Raw genomic sequence first — 26,075 nt, forward strand, 5'->3', positions numbered from 1 at the left:
ACAACTGCTGAGCCCACGAGCCACAACCACTGAAGCCCACATGCCTAGAGCCTGTGCTCCGCAACAAGAGAAGCCACCGCAATGAGAAGCCCGCACATCGTAACAAAGCATAGCACCCGCTCGCCACAACTAGAGAAAGCCTGTGCACACAATGAAGTCCCAATGCAGCCAAAAATAAATTAAATAAATAAATTTATTTTTTAAAAAAAACCCACAATGAGCTATCACCTCACACCGATCAGAATGGCCATCATCAAAAAGTCTACAAGTAAAAAAATCCTAGAGAGGATGTGGAGAAAAGGGATCCCTCCTACACTGTTGGTGGGAATGTAAATTGGTGCAGTCACTATAGAAAACAGTATGGAGGTTCCTTTAAAAACAGAGCTACCATATGATCCAGCAATTCCACTCTTGGGTATACATCTGGAAAAAATGAAAATTCTAATTGTTGAAAAGATACATGCCCCCCAATGTTCACAGCAGCACTATTTACAATAGCCAAAATGTGGGTGCAACCCAAGTGCCCATCAACAGACAACTGGTTTAAGATGTGATAGAGTGCTCAATCATAAAAAAAGGAATGAAATATTACCACTTGTAGTAAGATGGATGAACCTAGAGAATACTACGCTTAGTAAAATAAGTCAGAGAAAGACAAATTCTGTATGATACACTTACATGTGGAATCTAAAAAGTAATACAAATGAATCTATATACTAAACAGAAATAGATTCAGATACAGAAAACAAATTTATGATTACCAAATTTATGGTTACCAAAGGGAGAGGGGAAGGGACAAATTAGGAGTATGGGATTAACACATACAAACTACTGTAAATAAAATAGGTAAGCAATAAGGATTACTGTATAGCATAGGGAATTATACTCAATATCTTATAATAACCTACAATGGAATATTATCTGTGAAAAAAATTGAATCATTATGCTGTACACCTGAAACTAACACAATACTGTAAATCAGTTTAAAAAAAAAAGAAATTTAGTTAACACATTTTGAATTTTAGACTATCTATATGTATTACCCCAAAAGTAAATGAAATTTGTTTCACAGTTAGTATATAATGATTTCGTACATTAGAAACTCAATTTAAAACACTGTAAAATTTCACCCCCTCACTCAACTTGGGAAACAGAAGCCAGAATTCAGTTTTGTTTTTAAGAAAATATTTTTCTATTCCATAAATGGTATGTGTATAATTTTTCTACAGCAAAAGGGGTCTGACTGGATCTCCTTTAATGACTGGATAGTATCAATTTATAAGTGACAGAAACATAAATTCAGTTGCTTATTCTACGTTGGATTAAGTTTTCAATCAAAAACCTGAGATAGTTCTCAGCTGGAAGGTCTGTTAAGACTGAAAGGCAGGGCTTCCCTGGTGGTGCAGTGGTTGAGAGTCCGCCTGCCAATGCAGGGGACACGGGTTCGTGCTCCGGTCCGGGAAGATCCCACGTGCCGCGGAGCGGCTAGGCCCGTGAGCGATGGCCGCCGAGCCTGCGCGTCCGGAGCCTGTACTCCGCAACGGGAGAGGCCATAGCAGTGAGAGGCCCGCGTACCGCAAAAAAAAAAAAAAAAAAAAAAAAAAAAAAGACTGAAAGGCAACATACATGTCATATATGTGGATCAGTCCCTCCAAGGAGCATTCAGTCCCGTATATTTCTGGAGAACTGACAATCAGCTTCATCATAACATTATTTTAAACAAATGAATAAGACACAAATCTAATATCTAGAGTCTATCTTAAACACTTTTAACTAAAATTAACTTAAAACAGGAAATACAACTTTCAAAACAACAGCTGTCCTTTCACATGTGCTTAAGCAATACTTCCTATTCCCAAACTGCAAGCTACTAATAATTTAAAAGCCTCTGGAGATTGATGGCTATCAGTACAAGGGGAGTAAGTTATAAAACAGTGTGGAGGTTTCCACCAAAATTAAAAACAGAACTACCATACGATCCAGCAATTCAATTTCTAGGTATTTATCCAAAGAAAACACAAATACTAACTCAAAAAGATATATGCACCCCATGTTCACTGCAACATTATTTATAACAGCCAAGATACGGAAACAATGTGTCTATATATATATATGTGCGTATACATTACAGACACATATATATGTATCACAAAATTATTCTCAGCCATCAAAAAGAATGAAATCTTGCCATGTGTGACAACATGGATGAACCTTGAGGGCATCATGCTAAGTGAAATAAGTCAAAGACAAATATGTATGATCTCACTTACATGTGGAATCTAAAATACAAACAAAAAACAGAACTCATGCAGAAAACAGATTGGTGGTTGCCAGAGGAGGGGAGTGTACAGTAAGTGAAATGAGTGAAACGGATCAAAAGGTACAAACTTCCAGTTATAAATGTCATGGGAATGTAATGACTAACATGGTGACTACAGTTAATACTACTATATTGCATACTTGAAAGTTGCTGAGAGAGTAGATCTTAAAAGTTCTCATCATAAGAACAATAATGTGTAACTATGTAAGGTGACAGACATTAACTAGACTTATCTGGTGATAATTCTGCAATGTATACATAAATCAAATCATTATGTTGTACACCTGAAACTAATAAAATGCTATACGTCAGTGATACCTCAACTTTTTCAGAGTTCAGAAAAAAAATAAACTGAATGAATAAGTGAAAACCATGCTGTACACAGTTTAATCTCTCCCTAATGACTATCAGAAGGCACTTGAAGATCCTGTTCCACCTCAGTGTCACATTAATACAGACACTAATGATATTATATATACTGTGACAAATCTGTATTACCTATCCATAATTTGCATGTTTTAAGCCTTGGTCCACTGTGAAAACAATACATGGTAATGATAGATATCTGGGAAAAGAGGAGAAAGTAAAGAGGAGTGGGAGCAAGTAAATATAGTCAGCCCTCCATATCCACAGGTTCTACATCTGCAGATTCAACCAACTGTGGATGGGAATAAACCTTTTTTAATTCCAGAAAGTTTCAAAAAACCTGAATTTGCCACAAACCAATAACTATTTGCATAGCATTTTTCTTGCATTTACAACTATTCACATAGCATTTACATTGTATTAGTTATAAGTAGTCTAGAGATGATTTAAAATATAGGAGAGGATATGTGTAGGTTATATGCAAATACTATGCCTTTTTATATTAGGGACCCCCACCTCCTCCAGGGATCCCGGAACCAATCCCCCATAGATAGTGAGGGACGACTATATGGCACCATTGTTACTTGTTAACTGTATGTGAAATCATGGATTATACCTAAATTTTTACTCTTTTTTCCCCCCTTAATAATTACAGCTTAAGAATTTTGCATGTTACAAAACTATTTGCAAGTGTTTTTAACAATTTCCTAAATGTTCCATTAAATATAACATGATTTACTTAAGATAGTAAAAATGTAGAAAGACCAAGCTGGTTTCTTGGGTACCAGTTCCTTAAGCAGTCCAAATCTAAGCTTAGAAGAAAAGTTTAGCATTAAGCACCTTTACCTTAATGCTAAGTTCCAGCATTGCTCTTGCCAAGAGTACAGTGCTTGAGTTACAGAAGGCATAATTAGTTTGAAGAATTCAGCCTTACATATCAAAATAGATTTTGATATGTAAATGAGTTTCGTGAGGTGACGGCTGCCTCTATTCCTATAACCATTTCACCTGGACTGTCTAATCAGTCCTATGAATACATACCTAAACGTGTTTTTTTTTTTGCTTTTTTTTTTTTTTTTTTTTTTTTTTGCGGTACACGGGCCTCTCACTGTCGTGGCCTCTCCCATTGCGGAGCACAGGCTCCGGACGCGCAGGCTCAGCGGCCATGGCTCACGGACCCAGCCACTCTGCGGCATGTGGGATCTTCCCGGACCGGAGCACGAACCCGTGTCCCCTGCATCGGCAGGCGGACTCTCAACCACTGCGCCACCAGGGAAGCCCTAAACGTGGTTTTTCTGAAAACCAAAAAGCTGCCTCATGACAATTAAGTACATGTTATTTATGGAGGAAAAGATATAAATTTTGAATTGAGCATGTAGGCTCCCTAGTCAATGACTTTAACTTAAATTGTATGTGTTTGTAAAGCGTTCATTGTCCTACATCAGACTTATATTAAATAATTCCATCCACTTATGGAGAAGAGGATGTAGAAGAGGTAGAAGCTGGGCACTAGTTCATGTGCCTATGAGTCAGTAAAGATGGAAATAATGTCCAAGGTGGAGTTGGTTATTTTGAAATATGATAAAGATTATCATTGAGGTAAAAATTCTATTAACTGGAAGATCACAGGATATATCCATCATATTTTTCAGGACAGGTAGTTTTTCATGTGGGGCAAATAGGTAAAAATTATACTGTATGGTAATTGCAATAAGGTTCTAAAGAAAGAAAAAACTGCAGAGAAATCTATGCAATATATAATTTGTCCAGACTGGTTTTCATTTGGGCAAAGAAGTTCTGAAAAATCTGCAAAGCAGTTTATTCATCAACTGAAAGTCTTCCAAAAACAGAACTATTGGGAAACCGTGGTATGTGGGGATGGAAAAGAAAAGCTCCCTTAGTTTTTTGGAGAGAATAACTTTAAAAATACTTAAACAGCTAAGTTTACTCAGTTCAGTTAATATTAAAACTTGTTGATTTTAACACTGCTGTTACATCTGAAACAAACTTATGTAATATTCTGGGTAGAAAAAAATATTATATATATATATATATAATATAAACATGATTTACTTAAATGTCCCACTGTTGGACATTTGAATTGTTTTTAAGATATATCCTACTAAAATGCGATTCAAATGAACATATCTACGAAACAGAAACAGACTCAAAGACACAGACAACAGACTTGTGGTTGCCAGGGGGGAGGGGGGTGGGGGAGGGAAAGATTGGGAGTTTGGGATCAGCAGAGGCAAACTAGGATGTGTAGGATGTGTAGGATGGATAAACAACAATGCCCTATTGTATAACACTGGGAACTATATTCAATATCCTGTAATAAACCATAACGGAAGAGAATATATATACACATATCCATGTATAACTGAGTCACTTTGCTGTACAGAAGAAATTAACACAACACTGTAAATCAACTATACTTCAATAAAATTAAAAAATAAAATAAAATACATCCTACTAAAATTCAAATCACACTGATCATCTTCGTACATAAAGCTTTTTCTGTAGAACCATTTCCATCATAAGCAAGAGTAACTACTGAAGTCACTTTTTTTGATACTTTAGGTTTAAAAAAGAAAAATCACTTTTTCTTGGTTCTTTTTTTAGTTTTCCTGATTAATAAGTTGAATACTTTTCCAGTTTTCAATTTTATTAACCAATTTTACTCCCACCAGTGTAAAACTCCCAGTTTTAAAACCAATGTAAAACTCCCAGTTTTTAAAAGCAGTGAAATAAAACTCCCAGTTTTACACTGTCATGTCTTTCGAATACCATTTTTGGGAATAAATCTACATTTAGGTCTTTGTCGTTTGTCTCCTACATGATTAGGTTCAGGGAAAAAACTTTCAGTACGCATTTTAGTTGTTTGGATTCTGAACTTAAAAGGCATACTTTTTATACTTCTGGAATTTTTATTGTTTCCCTGTGCTCAAACTAGAGTGGATCCTCATTATTCAAAGATTCGGTATTTGCAAATTTGCCTAATAGTTAACTTTTTCTGTAGCCCCAAAATCAACATTTGTACTCTTTGGCAGTCATTTGTACATCATATGCAGAGTTGAATCACCCAGAACTCAAGTTCCCAGCTGAGGTATACCCTCCCCTTCCCCAAGTGTTGTGCTCAAGTGCTGTCTAGTGTTCCTGAGTGCAAGAAAGCTGTGATGTGCCTTATGGATTAAATACAGTTAGATACTAAAGCTGTAAACAACTAATGCTGTTCACCATGAGAACAATGTTAATGGATCAGCAATATACATTAACTAAGGCATCTTTAAACAGAAACACAGGGCTTCCCTGGTGGCTCAGCGGTTAAGAATCCGCCTGCCTATGCAGGGGCATGGGTTCGAGCCCTGCTCCGGGAAGATCCCACATGCTGCGGAGCAACTAGGCCCGTGCACCACAACTACTGAACCTGCGCTCTAGAGCCAGTGAGCCACAACTACTGAGCCCACGTGCCACAACTACTTAAGCCCATGAGCCACAACTACTGAAGCCCACGCACCTAGAGCCCGTGCTCTGCAACAAGAGCAGCCACCGCAATGAGAAGCCTGTGCACCACAAGGAAGAGTAGCTCCCACTCGCCACAACTCGAGAAAGCCTACGTGCAGCAACGAAGACCCAACACAGCCAAAAATAAATTAATCTTAAAAAAAAAAAAGTAACTATCCTTAAAAAAAGAAACACATAAAATAAGGTTATGTTTTGGCTGACTGACTCAAATACTGTCACAGAGGCTCACAGGAATCTAAATTTCCTAGGAGCAACAGTTCAGTATTTGCTAGTTCAGTGTTTGTGGCAACTTCATAGAACATAACTACCATGAATAACAAGAATCAACTGGAGTTGGCAGCACTTACTATGTGCCACGCAGGATCTTAGTTTCCCAACCAGGAACTGAACCCGGGCCCTCGGCAGTGAAAGCACAGACTCCTAACCACTGTACAGCCAGGGAATTCCCTCTCATTCTCTCCTTTTAAATCTCCTTCAACTGAAGAACTCCTTCTTCAAGCTACATCTTAAAAGTAAGTTCAAGACAGACTGCAAAGTTGCACCACTCTAATACTATTCACAACTCCTCCACAGAACCCCGAAGCCTTGGGGGAAGGGGATACTGAATCATTAGAGTGCAAAGAACAACAAACTATGGAAGCTAGGACTCTATTTAAGGCTCTCCTATCCTGGAGAAATTTTTGACACCTCTGGGTCTTTGTTTCCTAGATCTCTAAAATGAAGGAACAGGATTAAGAACCATTAATACCACTCAATACTTAAAATGTGTAAAGCACAGAGTGATTATGACTTATAATCTTATATGTGATATTCAAGGAAACTTCTGCAATTTTTAAACCATGTTACAACTAGCTGTGATTTCCAGAAATACCTTTATATGTTTATAAATTTCAGAGAACCATTCTATGATTTAATAGAGAACTACGTGGGCAACTAAAAAATCCTGTCTTGCAACAAAGTCTTTCAGTTCAGTTCACAAGCATAACAGGCAACCAGAGAGGAATGACTGAATTACTTCTGTGTATCTATATCACGAAATTTTATATAATTAAAAATGAAATATTTTTAACGAATTGCACATGATCTAATACTATGTGGAAAAATCAGATTATGAAACAATTACAATTATTTTAAAAGAACTATACACTTTTGCTCAAAAGCCAGAAAATGGGAAGAAACACATAACGAAGGTAATAAGAGTATGGACTTATGGTAATATTTTGTTGACTTTATTTTTTTAATTTATATATTTTTGGCTGCGTTGGGTCTTAGTTGCTGCGCATGGGCTTTCTCTAGTTGCAGTGAGCAAGGGCTATGCTCCGTTGTGGTGCGTGGGCTTCTCATTGCAGTGGCTTCTCTTGTTGCGGAGCACTGGCTCTAGGCACACGGGCTTCAGTAGTTGTGGCACAAGGGCTCAGTACTTGTGGCTCACAGGCTCTAGAGCACAAGGCTCAGTTGCTCTGCGGCATGTGGGATATTCCCGGACCAGGGATCGAACCCGTGTCCCCTGCACTAGCAGGCGAATTCTTAACCACTGTACCACCAGGGAAGGCCCTTGTTGTCTTCTTTACACCATGGGTTTTTCCAAGTTGTCCACAACAGACAAGAAGGTCTGTATAAGGAGCTAGGAGTAGTGTTTTTCTGTTTTTTGTTTTAAATGCTATTCTGAAATCTCTAAGTTTGCCAAACATTCTCACAACCTTTGTTGGCATATTCCTAATACCAGTGTTCTTTTTTTTTTTTTTTTTTTTCAGTCCGCGGGCCTCTCACTGTTGCGGCCTCTCCCGTTGCGGAGTACAGGCTCCGAGCACGCAGGCTCAGCGGCCATGGCTCACGGGCCCAGCCGCTCCGCGGCACGTGGGATCTTCCCGGACCGGGGCATGAACCCGTGTCCCCTGCATCGGCAGGCTGACTCTCAACCACTGCGCCACCAGGGAAGCCCAATACCAGTGTTCTTAATTACTTTTATAAATTTATGCTTATTTATTACACTCAATTTATTCAGTAGTCTGCACTTCTAAAGTATATTATGCATAATCATGGAAAAGCATGTATCATACTGGTAAAAACCACGTATCTGCCTTTCTGTCTAAACTATAAATTCCTTGTAGGCAAAGACTGAATGTTTCTAATCTCTATATTCTCAGTGCCTTGCATACAGCCTAGCACACATGAAAATGGTAAATATATGTTAAAATATATGCTAACAGAAAATTATCATTGGAACACCCATTAATAGTTGCTATTACAGAGTCTACCAATGGATGCTAAAACTTTGAGAACAAACAGTATATTTACACAGTTTCCAAGATACTTACAAAAGAAAAAATATTAACTATACAGTGGAGAAGTACAGCAAACACAGTATTTGCTCACAGAACAAACAATTTTTGTGTTTCTGTATTACAGGTAACGAGCTAAGAGAATTTTCACCAAATTAAAAGGGTCTGTTTGCAATGATCTAATTTAAAATACAGAATGTGTAGCATATACAAAATAAACATTTAGAGGTAAGAGGGCAACCCTTAAGACGTACAGAGATAAAGTCCATTCTCCAGAACAACTATAACAGAGAAAATATAACAGCCCTCTTAACTGTCCGTCAAGAGACATGCCTTCTGTATTAAGACTCTTGGACAGAGAAAGCAAATGGTGGTTTCAACTAGTCTTAATCAGGTTGGCAGAGCACAGAGGCTTGTTCTGCAACTGCGACACTGTAAGTCTTAAAATTTTAAAAAAGTATATATATAAAAAATAAAAGAGCAAAAGGACTGCTCCAGTTAAACATGTCCAAGGAGACAACCAAATGATTGTCTGGTTTGGGGAAAAAAACCCAGCTATTAAAGACTGTTTGGAAAAAAAAAAAGACTGTTTGAATGTGGACCATATATTACATAATATTAGGAAATTATGGCGAATTTTCTTAGATGTGTTACTGCATGTTGATACTGCATGCTAAAGCGTCATTTGTCATGTATGCAATTACTCTCAAATGGTTAAAAAGTATGTATGTATGTCTGTATGTATATAGAGACAGATTGTTACTGGTTGAATTACATCCCCTCAAAATTCACATGGTAAAGTCTTCAACACCACCACCACCCCGTACCTTACTGGGAAACAGGGTCGTTGCAGATATCATTAGTTAAGATGAAGTCATACTGGAGTAGGGTGGGCCAGTAATTCAATATGATTGGTGTCTTTATAAAAAGGGGAAATTTGGACAAATGTAAAGATTGGAGTTATGCTGGCACAGGCCAAGGAACTACCAAAATCTAGGTAGGAAAGGTCTGGAACAGATCTGTCCCTAGCACCTTCAGAGGGACCATGGCCCTGCTGACACCTTGATCTCAGACATCTAACCTCTATCTGGAACTGTAAGACAATAAATGTCTATTGTTTAGCCACTCAGTCTGTGGTATTTTGATATATCAGCCCTATCAAGAAAATACAGCAAAACTATAACAAATGTTGAATTTAGGAGGCAAATAAATGGTATTAACTTCTTTCTTCAACTTTGTGTATATCTAAAATGTTTAATACCGTAGGGTAATACTTTAGAATTGTGTGAATATTCTGTTCTCTAGTAACCATTCATTTAACAGGCATTGATGAAACTTATCTGACTAAAAGGAACTTTGTTTGTTTATCAACATCCACAAAATAACTTGCTGGGATTTTGATTGGGAGCATGTTGAATCTATAGATCAAGCTGGGAAGAACTGACATCTTGACCATACTGAATCTTCCTATCCACGTACTTTACATATTTTGCTATGAGAGAGAATGCCATGGGAAGAAACAAGAACTGAGTGGGGGAGCACTGATGTGAAACAAAAGTTTCAGATTAACTAACTTATAAGGGTAATAAAAGAAAGTATACACCAAGTGGCGAAGGGGAAGAGGAGCAATTCCAGGCAGAGGAAACAGTAAGTAGAAGTAAAAGAGAACTACTTTTTGGGTTTTTGTTTTGAGATATAATTGACATATTGGGTTGGCCAAAAAGGTTCGTTCAGGTTTTTCCATAACATCTTATGGGAAAACCTGAAGGAACTTTTTTGGCCAACCCCACAACATTCCATTAGTTCTATTAGGTGTACTCAAGTTTTTTAAAAATGGTTCAAGGACAGGGTAGTGGGGAGAGGGAGCAGCAGAGGAAGAAGCTGAAAACCTGAGTTCATACAGTGGGGCTAGATTCTGAAATGTGTTATGCCAATCTAGACACAAGAGTTCATATGTATCGAATAAAGCAGGAGGCCTTAACTGGGGTCTATGGATACATAAATGGGCAAAAGGATTTAAATTACCTCTCCACCTCACAGTTCCATGCAGAATTCTAACATGGATACTCACATTTTTTTTTTTTTTGGATACTCACATTTTTTATAATGGGAAGAAGTATAAAACTTTCATAAGATTCCTATGGGGTCCAAAAAGGACATAAACCACTATTATAGGTAATGGTGAATCATCCCAGGAATATATATCACATGAAAATTATCAAAAAGGGACAAATTAGTGATTTTAAACTCTCGTTGCTACGCATGCTACAGAATGACTCATCGTTTACTGAGAAGCAACAAAACTCAAGAAGGCAAAAACTATGATAAGGCTTCCCTGGTGGCACAGTGGTCAGGAATCCTCCTGCCAATGCAGGGGATGCAGGTTCGAGCCCTGGTGCGGGAGAATCCCACATGCCGCGGAGCAGCTAGGCCCATGTGCTGCAGCTGCTGAGCCTGCGCTCTAGAGCCAGCGAGCCACGGCTGCTGAGCCCGCATGCCACAACTACTGAACCTGCGTGCCACGGCTGCTGAAGTTCACGTGCCTAGAGCTCACGCTCCGCAACAGGAGAGGCCACCGCAATGAGAGGCCCACGTGCGGTGGCAAGGAGTTGCCCCTGCTCACCGCAGCTGGAGAGGGCCCGCGATCAGCAGTGAAGACCCAATGCACCCAAAAATAAATAAATTTATAAAAAAAAAAAAAACTATGATAATACAAGTGGTGGTTTGGTGCGAAAGAAACCACCATATTCACACACTGATACTGCACCTACTTTGACCAAGCAATCCCACTTCCATGAATTTATCCCTACACATGTGCTCACACATGCACAAACACATATGCATAAGGTTATTCAATGGAGCACTGTTTTTAATAACAAAAGACTGGAAACCACCCATGTCTATTGAGTAGAAGACTAGTTAATCATGGAATACCCATACTATATATATAATTTTTTTTTTTTTTTTGGCGGTACGCAGGCCTCTCACTGTTGTGGCCTCTCCCGTTGCGGAGCACAGGCTCCGGACACGCAGGCTCAGCGGCCATGGCTCACGGGCCCAGCCGCTCCGCGGCATGTGGGATCTTCCCGGACCAGGGATTGAACCCGTGTCCCCCACATTGGCAGGCGGATTCTTAACCACTGCACCACCAGGGAAGTCCCTGGAATGATTTCTTGAATATATTGTTAGGAAAAAACAAGGGTCCCACACACATAAATGGGACTATATCAATCTCAAAAACTTTTGTGCAGTAAAGGATACAATCAACGGAGTGAAAAGGCAACCTACAGAATGGGAGAAAATATTTGCAAATCTGATAAGGATTTATCAGATTTATCAGATTTTATCAGAATATATAAAGAACTCCTACAACTCAGCAACAAAAAAAATCAAGTAACTCACTTAAAATTTGGGCAAAGGGCTTGAAGAGACATTTCTCCAAAGATGATATACAAATGGCCAACAAGCATATGAAAAAGATGCTCAACATCATTAATCATCAGAGAAATGCAAATTGAAACCACAATGAAGTACTGTAACTTTTGAACACAGTTCTCTGTTCATTTTTAGTAGAGTACATTCTAAGGAAAAAAAGGACTGAAAAGAAATTAACTGCACTCAGCAGGATGTAAACTGAATCTACTTTCTTTGTAGCAAATCCCAATAATAACGTTATAATATAAACTGATGATTTTTGAAAACATGTTTCCTAGCTCTGTCCACTGAAAGGAGCCTAGAAGCAAAGACACTCTAGTAACAGCGCATATACTACCTAGCACTCAAATTTTAATTTATAAATATCATTTTCCCTCAAAAGAAAGCGGGGCTTTCTGGAGAAATAGAAAAATATAAAAAACAAGAAGAAAGGAAAATACAAGAAAAACCTGGGTTATTCTGTTTTGCAAAAACCAAGAAAGCCCTCAGAGATTAATCAGGCTCAGTCAAAAAGGACACAAGAGGGAATTCCCTGGCGGTCCAATGTTTAGGACTCTGCACTTCTACTGCAGGGGCCATGGGTTTGTTCCGTGGTAGGGGAACTAAGATCCCTGGAAGCCGCATGCCACAGCCAAAAAAAAAAAAAAGTGACACAAAAACCAGCTCAAAGAGGGACTCACACTGGCCAAATCTGGAACAACTTAAGCATCAAAAACAATAACAGGGGCTCCCCCAGTGGCGAAGTGGTTAAGAATCCGCCTGCCAATGCAGGGGACACGGGTTCCAGCCCTGGTCCGGGAAGATTCCAAATGCCGCGGAGCAACTGAGCCCAAGAGCCACAACTACTGAAGCCTGCGCACCTAGAACCCGTGCTCCGCAACAAGAGAAGCCTCCTCAATGAGAAGCCCGTGCACTGCAACGAAGAGTAGCCCCGGCTCGCTGCAACTAGAGAAAGCCCACGTGCAGCAACGAGGACCCAACACAGCCAAAATTAAATAAATAAAATAAATTTTTTAAAAAAACAGTAACAACTACAACTAACATACCAAAAAACAGGATTAGTAATTCTCCAAAAACGAAAACAAAACTAATAGACTATACTCTAAAAAAAAGTCATTACGGCTTCCCTGGTGGCGCAGCGGTTGAGAGTCCGCCTGCCGATGCAGGAGACACGGGTTCGTGCCCCGGTCCGGGAAGATCCCACATGCTGCGGAGCGGCTAGGCCCGTGAGCCATGGCCGCTGAGCCTGTGCGTCCGGAGCCTGTGCTCCGCAATAGGAGAGGCCACAACAGTGAGAGGCCCACGTACCACACACACACACAAAAACAATCATTAAAGAAAAAAAGACCACAGAACTGGTCTTGATTAAAAACTAAAGAAATATGACAATCAAATACAATGTTCAATTTTAGGTTGGATCCTAAATGACAGGGGGGAAAAAACTCTATAAGGGACATTATTGAGACAACTAGAGAAACTGGAATATGAAATTTGAATATCAAATACTGTATAAATGTTAAATGCGTAGAATTTGTTAATATTGTGGGTATTTAAGAGAATGGTGTGCTTAGGGGAAAGATGCATGGTGTGTGTGAAGGACTCCAGATGGTTCAGAAAAAATACATGGGCTGGCGGGAATTCCCAGGGAGCCCAGTGGTTAGGACTAGGTGCTTTCACTGCCATGGCCTGGGTTCAATCCCTGGTTGGGGAACTAAGATCCCGCAAGCTGCTCAGCACAGCCAAAAAACAACCAAAAACATGGGATGGGTAAAAAGAAGGGATGGAGGGAAGGAGGGATAAAGCAAATGTGACAAAAAGTTAACAACTGGTGAACAGGGATGAAAAAGTATGAGAGTTCTTTGTACTAGTATTCCAACTCTTCTGTAAGTTCGTATTTATTTCAAAATTTAAAAGTTTAAGCAGAGCGACTTCCCTGGTGGTGCAGTGGATAAGACTCCGCGCTCCCAATGCAGGGGGCCCAGGTTCAATCCCTGGTCAGGGAACTAGATCCCACATGCATGCCACAACTAAGAGTTCGCGTGCGGCTACTAAGGAGCCTACGTGCTGCAATTAAGGAGTTGGTGAGTGGCAACTAAGAAGCCCTCCTGCCGCAACCAAGACCCAGTGCAACCAAATAAATAATAAAAATTTTTTTGTAAGTTTAAAACATGAAAGGGGGAAGCTCTTTTTTTTTTTTTATACAGAAAACAGCTAATAAATGTAAAGAAATAACAGAGCCATGAGGAGAATTTTTGTAGAAAGTTCACTCATTTAATTTTCATAACCCCCAATTAAATAAATGACTAGGCCAACAATCAACCACCAAATGACGGGGAAAATGTACCTTTTCAACGAAGAAACCTGATGGACACCACACTAACCAAGTAAACTTAGCATAGTAAACAATGGGGCAAACTAACATCTGGTAATCCTCACCACCTTATTGATCACTAGAAACAGGAGAACCAGACATTCTGTCCTTCCTGATGTAACACAACGTAAATTACATATCATCATCTATGAAGTATTTTTGCCAAAAATATCTGACCCAAATTTAATCAAACCTCTCTAGATCTAACGTCCAATTTACAGGAAATTTTTAAAATAGAGAAATAAGTTAAATGCCATTTTAATCATTTAATCAGAAAATCCCAAATGTGGAACATTCTTTAAAAAGTCCATGCCAGAGACTTAATGCTAACTGTCTTAAGCATAATAATGGTTACTGTTTTTATACAGTCTTAGCGGGAGGCTAGTTTGCAATAAAAATACATGAAGTGTAGAAAAATGGCATTACTTTAAAGAGATCCATCCTGAGGTATTCAGGGGACAAACAGCATGATATCTATGTTTAATTTCAACTGGTTGCTGTGGGGAGAGGTATACTGAGAACTAAAGCAAAATGGTTAAATGTTAGTAACAGATAAATCTAAATGAAAGGCAACAGGTGTTCACTGTGTTACTCTTTCAACTTTTCTGGATGTTTGCAGTTTCTCCTAACATAAAAAGATAGGAAAAAAGTTACCAGATTATCCCACATACAAATAAAGGGAAATTGCTCCTTAGAAGTATCTTACTAAGTGGGACAGTAAATAGAGCAAGTGCCTATAACAAAGTCAGCCTTCAAGCACAGTTGGGCATTTGTCAACCCATCCAACAATCTGTTCAAAACCGTTAAGGCATAGTGCCCGGTAGTATGAAGGCAGTCACACAGACCTTAGATTAACCGGAGAGACAGCTGTAAATAAATAAATACTCACTGAAGACCTCATTAATGGGAAGAGATTTAGTTGGATGTTGAGGAATGGACAAGATATGCAAAGTGTGAAAGAGGTCACCAGTAAGGGCCAAGGAGCAGAATAATAAACGAGGTCTGTGTGAAATATGGATCCCAACAGAGTCATGAAGAGAATTTTTGTAGAAAAATCAATCATTCATCCATTTTTATAATGCTTAGGCTTTATGAATACACAAAAAATATAAGGCTCTGAAACATCTGCCTTCAAAGAGCTGACAAAGTAATGGAAAAGATACTGCTTCAATCAAAATACATTAAGAGAGATATACACAAAATTCTTTAATAACACAGGGAAAGGAGTAATCAGTTTACCAGAGGAATGAGATTATCAGTAAGTTTTCAACAAAGATATTTGAGTTCGTTTTTAAACAGTGAAAATGGGGAAGGTAGGAATGGGCAAGATGGATGAAGGGGGGCCAAAAGGTGCAAACTTCCAATTCTAAAATAAATAAGTTATAAGGATGTAACACATGACATCGTGACTACAGTTAATAACACTGTACTTCATATTTAAAAGTTTCTGAGTAGATCTTAAAAGTTCTCATGGCAAGAAAACAAAATTGTAACTATGTATGGTGATGGACTTATTGTGATGATCATTTTGCAATATACACTAATAGCGAATCATTATGTTGTACACCTGAAAGTAATACCTCAATTAAAAAAAAAGTGACCTCATCAATTAAAGTCACAGAAAGAAAAATGCCAAAAATTACTGAATGCTTACTATGTACTAGACACTTTCTTTTACCTTTGAAATAAGTACTATAATTAACATTTTTATATATAAGAAAACTCAAGTTCAGAGAGTGTAAATGACCAAATGTAGAAAAGCTAGTTAGTGGTGAGCCTGGCATTCAAACCTAGGTCTGTCTAGTGCTAAAACCCACGGCCTTTACAATACTACCCAGCTCTGGGAATTTACAACCACTCAAGTTATGAACATAAGGTGCAATACAAACGTTATAAAGTCAGTCACTACCAGAAAATACTAAAATGTTCTAGGGCCAGAAAGGATGAGAGTAATGTAAAGATTTTCCAATACTATACATACTTAAGAGTCTCAGAAATACTTCCACTATTCCAAAAGAAAAAGTTTCAGCACAAGCAAAAGTTTCAACGCAAATAAAATCCTGGAATTACAAGCAACAGTTTCAACACAAAATCCTGGAATAATGTTTGGCAGAAAACTATGACAATCTGGAGTCTTAAACAACAAATCTGGAATGCTTAAACAACTGGTAAGTTTATGACATTTAATTAAACATACTTTGATAATGAAGATTTCTAATGTGCAGGCTCTAGCTAATGAATACTAATTTATCTAAAAGTCCTTTTTTCTTTTTTTTTTTGGCTGAGCAACCTCAAAAGGATTACATAAATAGATTCTTAAGTGAAAAGCTTTCAGTGATAGCTTTGTCAATATATTTGTTACAGTTACAAAGCTTTATTTTACCTTACCTTCTTCTTTCTTACTCTGAAATATGAAACAGTTCGAACTTCAGCAATAATCAAATAGCACGTTTTTCCCAAAGTAGTGTGAAAAATATACGGACTTATTACTTAGCAAAGAGAGCTTTGAATAAGCACCTTAAGTGGTTACTAAAAGTATAATTAAAGCCTTAGGTTGGGGTAAAACTGTGATGGCAAAATCTGTCGTCTTAGTATTTTTCACCAACCTAAGAATGCAGGTTAAGCCATCAACTTCAGGGATAAGGATTTATTTTTTCCTAAAGTACTGTGATGTAAGGCCAACTTTCTATGAAAATTCTTCCCCCATATACACAAAGAAAAATTTTCCCTAAACTTCAAGAAAAAAGGCCAAATACGGAACTAGACTTCTCAACACAAACTGAAACCGATATTTTGCCGCCTTCTAGGCAAGGAGACCAATTAAAAAGTGCAAAGGTATCTTATGGTTATAAAAGATAGGAGTAAAAAACAAAAAGATAGGTGTCAAAAGCAATTAAGATTAGGAACAGAAAAATGCCATCAGGGGAAGAATGAACATGTTTCCTTTTAACTAACAGTCTCTAAAAGTTTTGTTTAAATTAAACAGCTCTACCACTGCATCACGTTCACAGGCAAAAAATGCTGCGTGCACTGAATCTCCAGAGTGTACTTGAAAGTCAACTCAGTGCTCCCAAGAGGTATTCCTTTTAACACAGGCTTTTTGTTCATACTCGTCTTCGAAATTTCCCGAACAGTCAACTGCATGTCATCTGCGTGGAAATTACTTCAAAACATTCTTGACAGGCTTTCTACAAATAATCCGTGCTTTTCTGACTTGATTTAAACAGGTCCAATTATGGAATTCCCTATCGACCCGCCTCCTTCTCCTTTCTCCGGAAGGACCACCAACCACTAGGGTTTACAACCAAGTAACCAGTTTCTTCCTTTCCGTAAAAAAAAGAGAATGCCTTCTAAGAACCTAAATATCTAGTTGCCAGAAGTCTTAAAATAGGAAACGTGCAGGGAGTTCTTAAGGGACACTTGCAGGGACCACGATCTAAACCAAACAAAATACTAATGTAGCTATTCCAAAGGAGCAGGGGATTTCTGCCTGTCAAGCTGTGGACTTATCCCTGTTAAAATACCAACTTCCAGCCACGATAATAACGAGGCTAAACCTTCCGCCGTTTTACAGGTTTCCCATTAACTAACTTCCCGTGACCCCTTCACCCAACCACTCAAAACTACACTCCATTCCACTCTCGGCCCAACCCCTTCCACTCCCGCCCCAAATTCCAGTTTTAACGCGCTTCCCTCCTCCAAACTTCCCAGTTTTCTCCGTGGCCTACCCTACCTACGTCTTCTCGTCGCCACCGGTCCCCAGTCAGGGCCTTGGTCCTACCATGCCTGCCTTTCCCGGTCTGCCTCAAGCCTCCAGCCCCGTCCCCTAAGGCCCGAACCCGCCTCAAAGAGCCCTCGGGAGATCGATCCTCCCAGCTCTTCCAACCCATCCCCAGGCACCCCCCAGGCCCCCAAAGCACGCAACGGCCGAGCATGAAAATGGCGGAGAGTGCCGCCGCCTGCTGCAGGCGAGCGGTCCCGTGCCGCCGCCGCACTCACCCTGTGGCGCTGAGCAGAGCTCCCAATGACTAGCGAGCGAAATGTTCGTCTTCACAGTCACGAGTGTCTCTCCTGTCTGGCCTCCTCCCTCCCCTCTCAATCCCACTCCTCCAAAAGAGCAGCCGCCATCTTCCCCTATGAGCCACCGAGCGCACGCCCTGCGTCATCACGCACCGGCGTACGCTACTACGTCACGCGCGCCGGGGCCGCCGGGCCCCCTAGGGCTCAATCTGCGCCTGTGCATAGGTGAGAGGCGGGGCCTGACCGGAACCCCACGCGGCTTAGCTGAGCGACTCCTTTGTTCCAGCTGAGACGAGGACGGAGCCGCAGCCGGAGGAGGGACCGGGAGAGGGTGGTGCTGCTGTACTTTTTTCACATTGTGAGCTAACCTTGATGCTCTCAGAAGTACCCTGTTGTCGAAAAGTGAATGAGAAATTTGTTCGGGGGCGGTGCTGCAGTTGCTAAGTCTGTTTATTCTTCCGTGGAATTGGGGGTATATCTTAAGAATTTGAAGGAAAGCGCCGAGCTGAGTCAAGCACACAGAGTTCGCGCGTTCCCGGTGCCTCTGAGTTATCGCCTTTCCTCACTGAGTGGAGACCAAGTTATAAAAACTGAGCCCTAGGGTACGACCACTTTGGTAAACTGTTTCCAGCACTGAAACTAAGCCCTCCCTTGAGACTCAGCAGTTCCCCTCCAAGAGGACTGAGTGCATGCGTCCACCAGAGGCTTGCACGGGAATGTTCATAGCAGCTTTTTTTGTAATAACCAAACACTGGGAACCCCAATGTCCATCAGCAGTTGTACTGGTAAATAAATTGTGGCGTGGTCATGCAGTGGGCTACTATGTAGCGACAGGAAATTCAGGCATACCTCGGAGGTACTGCGTGTTCAGTTCCATACCACCGTAATAAAGCCAATATTGCAGTAAAGTGAGTCACGATTTTTTTTTTCATTTCTCAGTGCATATAAGTTTATGTTTGCACTGTACTTAGTCTATTAAGTGTGAAATAGCACTAAGTCTAAAAGAAATACATACCTTAATTTCAAAATGCTTTATTGCTAAAATATGCTAACCATCATCTGACAATGCAGGCTTGCCACGAACCTTCAATTTGTAGGGAAAAAAATGCAATATCTGTGAAGCGCAATAAAACAAGGTACGCCTGTAGTTACTGATAAATGCAACAAACTGGATGAATATCACAGATACTGTTAAATCAGGCACAAAAGAGGACACGGATGATTCCACTTATATGAAGTTCAGAATACAACTTCAAAACAAAAAAGCTGTCTTCTAACTTTAGGAAAGTAATTTGGCAGTATGAATCAAGAATCTTAAAAATATTTATTACTTTTGCCTCTAATTCCTCTTCTAAGAATCTATTCTAAGGATGGTCACAGAAGTGTGAAAAATATATATATACAAAACTTCATTTAAGTATTATTGATGATAGAAAAAAAAAAGGGAGCAACTTAAATGTCCAATAGCAGGGAATGGCTAAATAATGGCAGAGTATCTGTACATTACAGAGTATCTATACAACGTTTTTATGATATCAGAAATGCTTATTATCTGATTTTAGTGGAACATGAATATGAAGAACTATAAATATGTGTATGTAATGAGAAATAACCTAAGGAAATAATATGGTGGGATTAAGGATGACTATTGTGTTCTGTTTTTGTAATCACTGAGGGGGAAAGGGTGTGTTTTTTTAAAGCAGTAACAGGTTACTGACATGGTATATTAAATTATTATTAAATGAATCTCTATTTGTTAACAATTACAGTTTACAAATTCCTGTTGATTGATTAACATCATACGTCATTTAGGAATTCTTTCTCTTTCCATTTTTTTGGACTAGGCTTGGAAGTTCACTGGGCATTATTAACAAATATCAGAACCCCACACCTCCCCAGGAGCCAAAAGTTTAATCTTCATTCCTTCAATTCCAGGAAGGCAGGGATTATCAGAAACTTGGAAGCAACAAGCAAAGATTTAGGAAAGAAGGATTTTACTCCAGGGTAGTGTTAAAAAACAAAATTCGACTGAGTAAATTTTAAAGATCTTATTGGTTTTATTCAATGATTCATGAATCAGGCAGCATCCAATCTAACAGATGGAAAGGAGCTCCAAGGAGAGTATAGGCAGAAGGGTCCAGGAACAAGGAAGTTCTACTAGCAAAAAGTAGATTGGTCACTTTGCTTTAAGGGCTGGGGTTATCAGTCAGGTTACTTAACTAGAGCTGATTATGTGATTCCTGATTGACTGGTTTAAGATTGCATTTCTGGGAGAGCTGAAACTGTAATTAAGTCTCAGTTTGATGAGGTGGGGCTTAGCATAAGTGACTCCATTTTGGGCCTGTTGTCTTGTTTTTATCAATTCCCCCCAAACACTTTCTTTTTTTTGGCCATGTCATGTGGCTTATAAATACATGTATGTAATGAGAAATAACCTCTTAATTCCCTGACCAGAGATCAAACCCATGCCCCCTGCATTGGGAGCACAGAGTCTTAACGCCTGGACCTCCTGGACCTCTCTGTGGTGTTTACAGGTCGCTACATTGGGTTCATGTTCTTTAAGTCAGTCATTCTCTTCGTTCCTTTTCTGATGTTCTAGTTTTAGGGAGATCTTTTGCTCTCTGGTTAGTGATTGCAAACATGCATTTGAAGGTTTTGAGAGAATACCAAGCCTCAGGAAGACTACTATGATTATCAAAAGCAGGATAATTCCCAATATCTGGCATGTACTTTGGGGCCATGATCCCCAAGACCCAAATCAATCAGAATCAAATAAGTCAGAGAAAGACCCCATTGAAGGAGTCACTGTCTTAAGACAACTGGCTTGTTCGCTGATCTTATGTAGCTGAGTCTCAACTTCTTCAGAAGTGTCAATCCAAGTGCAACAAGTGGTGTTAGCCATAGCACAAACACCTCCTTGCTCAGTTAAAAGGTAACCAAGGGTTATCCTATTATCAAAAACAACTTCAGCCAGAGATTCTAGGGATTTTTGCTGGGCAGCTATTGCTTTAGCAGCAGATTCTACAGTACAAGAGTTAAGGAGAGGTTCCTGATCACAGCCTCATTTGCGCTTACTCCTAACCGAGGGAGTAGGGACCTGCCAAAGGAAGTGAATTTTGAATCATAAATGCCTTCTGGTAATTCGCATTTGGGTCTGTGGCTCAGGACTGAAAAGGTGATAGCCATGGAGCTCAGTAAAATTTAAGGGTCTGTAAACTACACAGGCAGTTCTCTTAATCCATTCTGATGATCTCTGTCTTGTAATTAATGTTTTTTTCCTTTTTTTTTTTTTTTTTCAGTACGCTGGCCTCTCATTGTTGTGGCCTCTCCCACTGCAGAGCACAGGTTCCGGACATGCAGGCCCAGCAGCCATGGTCCACGGGCCCAGCCGCTCCGCGGCATGTGGGATCCTCCCAGACCGGGGCACGAACCCGAGTCCCCTGCATCGGCAGGTGGACTCCCAACCACTAGCGCCACCAGGGAAGCCCCTGTAATTAATGTTTTAAGGCCATCCATATTTAAAGTGATTATTGAGATAGTTGGATTAATATATACCATATCTGTAACTATTTTCTATCCTTTGCCCCTGTTCTCTCTGTTTCGTCTTCCACTCTTTTAAACTATTTTTTGCCTCTGATTTTAATCAAAATGTGATTCCATTTTTTCTCTTAACATATCAGTAGTACTTCTTTTAAAATTTTTTAAATGGTTTCCCTACAATTAACAATCTAAGTTTACAACTAACCTAAATTCTCTTTCAAATAACACTGTATTTCTTTCTTTCTTTCTTTTTTAATATTTATTTACTTATTTGGCTGTGCTGGGTCTTAGCTGCAGCAGGCGGGATCTTCGTTGCCATGTGCGGGATCTTTGGATCTTTAGTTTCAGCATGCAGGAACCCCAGTTGTGTCATACAGGATCCAGTTCCCTGACCAGGGGTCGAACCCAGGCCCCCTGCATTGGGAGCATGGAGCCTTAGCCAGTGGACCACCAGGGAAGTCCCAACACTGTACTTCTTCATGGTTATGTAGGTATCTTATAACAGAGTTTTCCCAGTTCCTCCCTTCCATCCCTTATAAAATTTCTCTCATACATTTCACTTATCCGTAAACTATTATCACCAAATGTATTTTTGCAATTATTAATTTGAAGACAGTGAATCTTTTAGATAAATTAAGAATAAGAAAAGTAAAAACTAAAAAATATTTTATTTTGGGACTTCCCTGGCGGTCCAGTGGTTAGGACTCCACACTTCCACTGCAGGGGGCACGGATTCAATCCCTGGTCGGGGAACTAAGATCCCACATAGCCGCAAGGCGCTGCCAAAAAAAAAATTTTTTATTTTACCTTCATTTATACCTTCTCTAACACTCTTCCTTTCTTTATGTAGCCCCAAGTTCCTGACCTACATCATTTTCTTTCTCTGAAGAACTTTCTTTAACGTTTCTTGCAAGGCAGGTCTACTGGAGACAAATTCAGTTTCTATTTATGTTAGAGTCTGTATTTCATCATCACTTTTGAAAGAGAAATTTGATAGATACAGAATTCTAGGTTGGTGGGACTTCCCTGGTGGCGCAGTGGTTAAGAATCCACCTGCCAATGCAGGGGACATGGGTTCGAGCCCTAGTCTGGGAAGATCCCACGTGCCACGGAGCAACTAAGCCCATGTGCCACAACTACTGAAGCCCGCACGCCTAGAACCCATGCTCCGCAACAAAGACAAGCCACCGCAGTGAGAAGCCCGCGCACCACTTGAAAAGTAGCTCCCGCTTGCCGCAACTAGAGAAAGCCCACGGGCAGCAACAAAAACCCAACGCAGCCAAAAATAAATAAATTTATTTAAAAAAGAATTCTAGGTTGGTGGGGTGTTTTTTTTTTCTTTCAACACTAAATATTTCACTCCACTCTCTGCTTGCTTGCATGGTTTCTGAAGAGAAAATCAATATATTTCTTATACTAGTTTCTCTACATGTAAGATTTTTTCCTTCTGCCTTCTTTCAGGGTTTTCTTTTTGTCTTTGATTTTCTTAAGTTTGAATACGATATACAAAGGTATTGATCACTTGGTGTTTATGCTGCTTGGTGTTCTCTGTGATTCCTGTGGTTTGATGTATGTTAAATAAAAGTTTCCAGCCATTATCAAGTATTTATTTTCTTTCTTTCTTTCCTTCTTTATTGTTTTATTTCTTTCTTCTTGTATCCCCTTTACACAGATGTTACCCCTTTTATAATTGTCCCACAGTTCCTGGATATTCTTTTCTACTTTATTCAGTCTTTTCTCTCTCGCTCTCTTTTTTTTAGTTTGAAAAGTTTCTATTGATATATCTTCAAGCTCACTGATTCTTTCCTCAGTCATATCTAGCCTATTCATGAGTTCATCAAAACATTCTCCATTTCTGTTAGTGTTTTTTATTTCTACCGTTTCGTCTTAGAATTTCCATCTCCTTGCTTACACTGCCCATCATGTTCTTGCATGTTGTTCAATTTTCCGTTGGAGCTCTTAGCATATGAATTACATTCATTTTATTATTTATTTTTAATTTATTTACTTATTTTTGGCTGTGTTGGGTCTTTGTTGCTGCGCGTGGGCTTTCTCTAGTTGCAGTGAGCGAGGGCTACTCTTTGTTGTGGTGCGCAGGCTTCTCATTGTGGTGGCTTCTCTTGTTGCGGAGCACAGGCTCTAGGCACGCAGGCTTCAGTAGTTGTGGCTCGCGGGCTCTAGAGCACAGGCTCAGTAGTTGTGGTGCCCGGGCTTAGTTGCCCCGCGGCATGTGGGATCTTCCCAGACCAGGGCTGGAACCCGTGTCCCCTGCATTGGCAGGCGGATTCTTAACCACTGCGTCACCAGGGAAGCCCAAATTACACTTACTTTAAATTTCCAGTCTAATATTGCAGAATCTCTATCATATTCCAGTCTGGTTCTGATGCTTGCTCTGTCCCTTCAAATTGTGTGGGGAGAGGGTGGTTGCCTTTTAGTATGCCTTGTAATTTTTGGTTGAAAGCTGGACATGATTAGTGTATTGGGTAAAAAATACACCAAGCTGAGGTAAATAGGGCTTTAAGTTTTTTATGTTCTAGGAGTTAAACCATGTTTACTCTTTGCTGCTAGTCATAGGTGTCAGAAGCAATCATTTTCTCTGGGGTGCTTTGTTTTTTGCAGGTTTTTGTTGTTGTTGTTTATTTTGTCTTCCCTGTTCTTTTTGTGATGATAGTTTGCCCCATGACCTCATCTCTATGATGGATTTAGGAAGAATTGTTGATTTTCAGTTTGTTCAGCTTCTCTTCTTGTGGTGACAGGCGTAATGATCTCTAATCTCCATACATATTGGACCACAAACTGGAAGTCTTTTAATCTTTTATAATTAAAATGAACTAATTTTAGTTTGTTTCCCCTTCATCCCTATTTTTGGAAAAGCAAAGAAATGTAATTCAGGGAGTCGTTTTACTTTTTTAAAGCAGGATGTCACAAACTGCTCAGGGATATGTCACATCCTAGAATTAAAGCTTTCCTTGCTTGTGCTGGCTGAGAAGGTTTAATGCCAGGCCCATTCCCTGGCATTTGTGTGTAGGTAATTTGCCTAGGACTTTAAAAGCAAAAAAGTAAGGAAAGAAATTGCTACATTAGAAAAGACTAAACGTGTAGGGTGTGGACTCCTGGTGTACACTCAGGGTGATCCAGCCCCTCCAGGTCAGAAAGGGGGGTGACAATTCCAACAGGCAACAATGAGCTTCTGTCTTTATCCCCCCCCCACTCCCCGCCCCCGGCCTGTCTTATCCTGGACTTGCACTGAGCTTTAAACTCAAGGTACACTTTTTTTCTCTTCTTTTTTGGCCGCACCGCACGACTTGCGGGACCTTAGTTCCCCGACCAGGGATCAAACCCGGCTCCCTGGCAGTGGAAGCCCAGAGTCCTAACCACTGGACCACCAGGGAATTTCCAAAATGTACTTTTAATATTCAGAAGTTGGCCAGTCTTTCTAGTCATCAAGTTGTGCTACTCTCCACACCTGCTGAGCTGGGCCACAGGAAACTTTAAACAGGTCTGACTTCCCGATCACGACTCATACAAGTCAGTGCTTTCCACACGATCTACAGAGTACAGACATGTGAGAATTATGCAAAGCAACAAGACTAAGGCTTAATTATAAGTTACAGAGAAGACCCAAGGGTTCTGGGAGAAAAAATGGTGAGAGGGGAGGAATCTACTGTAGGCAGTAGGAGGGATCCCGCCTGCTCCATGGCTGGAGGGGACAGGACAGGACAAGGACCTCTTACAGACAACAGCCTCAAACTACCCACCTTAGGGGAAAACTGCAGAGTACGGGATGGGAATGCTGTTTCTCTGGGTGCCCAGTTTGTTCCAGGATCACAGAGGTCAGGCCTACATGTGTGTATCACATTGAAATGGGGCCCATACGAGGTCCAGCCTGGGAGGAAGGTAGACACTGACTACTTCTCCAGGAAGCTATTCAGTCAGGCCAGCATTCGCCTCTTACACCCCAAGGGAGTGACTGGATCCCGACGTGGAGGAAAATGACTTGGTTGGCCCAGTGGTTTTGTGTCCCACGCTGGACAGGTGGTAAGGGAGCCATAACAGCAAGGTTGCTCATCCTTGTGCCTACTGCAGAGACAGGGCTCCTAGGGGTTGAGACCGGGATGGACATGCCCCTAAAGGCAGCTTTGCTGGCAGTGGTACTGGGCCCTTGGCTGGAAGGATGGCGGCTCTACTGGGGCATGCCCCTGGGAATGTGACT

At 40.2% G+C, this 26,075-nt stretch overlaps 1 protein-coding gene across 7 annotated transcripts in view; it reads right to left on the bottom strand.

Annotated features, from left to right (window-relative positions):
• Nucleotides 1-18,477, bottom strand: part of WDR33 (WD repeat domain 33) — a 101,160-nt gene extending 82,683 nt beyond the window's left edge. For 6 of the 7 annotated variants that reach the window (XM_089916925.1, XM_089916924.1, XM_089916923.1 and 3 more), the window contains exon 1: nucleotides 18,302-18,477. The gene's annotated coding sequence lies outside the window, so the exon portion shown is untranslated. The remainder of the gene's footprint in view (nucleotides 1-18,301) is intronic. The other variant, XM_022590552.2, reaches the window with a different exon arrangement.
• Between the last annotated feature and the right edge of the window lie 7,598 nt (nucleotides 18,478-26,075).

Source organism: Delphinapterus leucas, chromosome 8, assembly GCF_059928025.1.
Source record: "Delphinapterus leucas isolate spDelLeu-1000000601 "Yukka" chromosome 8, BTC_Dleu_Yukka2, whole genome shotgun sequence".
Classification (NCBI taxonomy): Eukaryota; Metazoa; Chordata; class Mammalia; order Artiodactyla; family Monodontidae; genus Delphinapterus; species Delphinapterus leucas.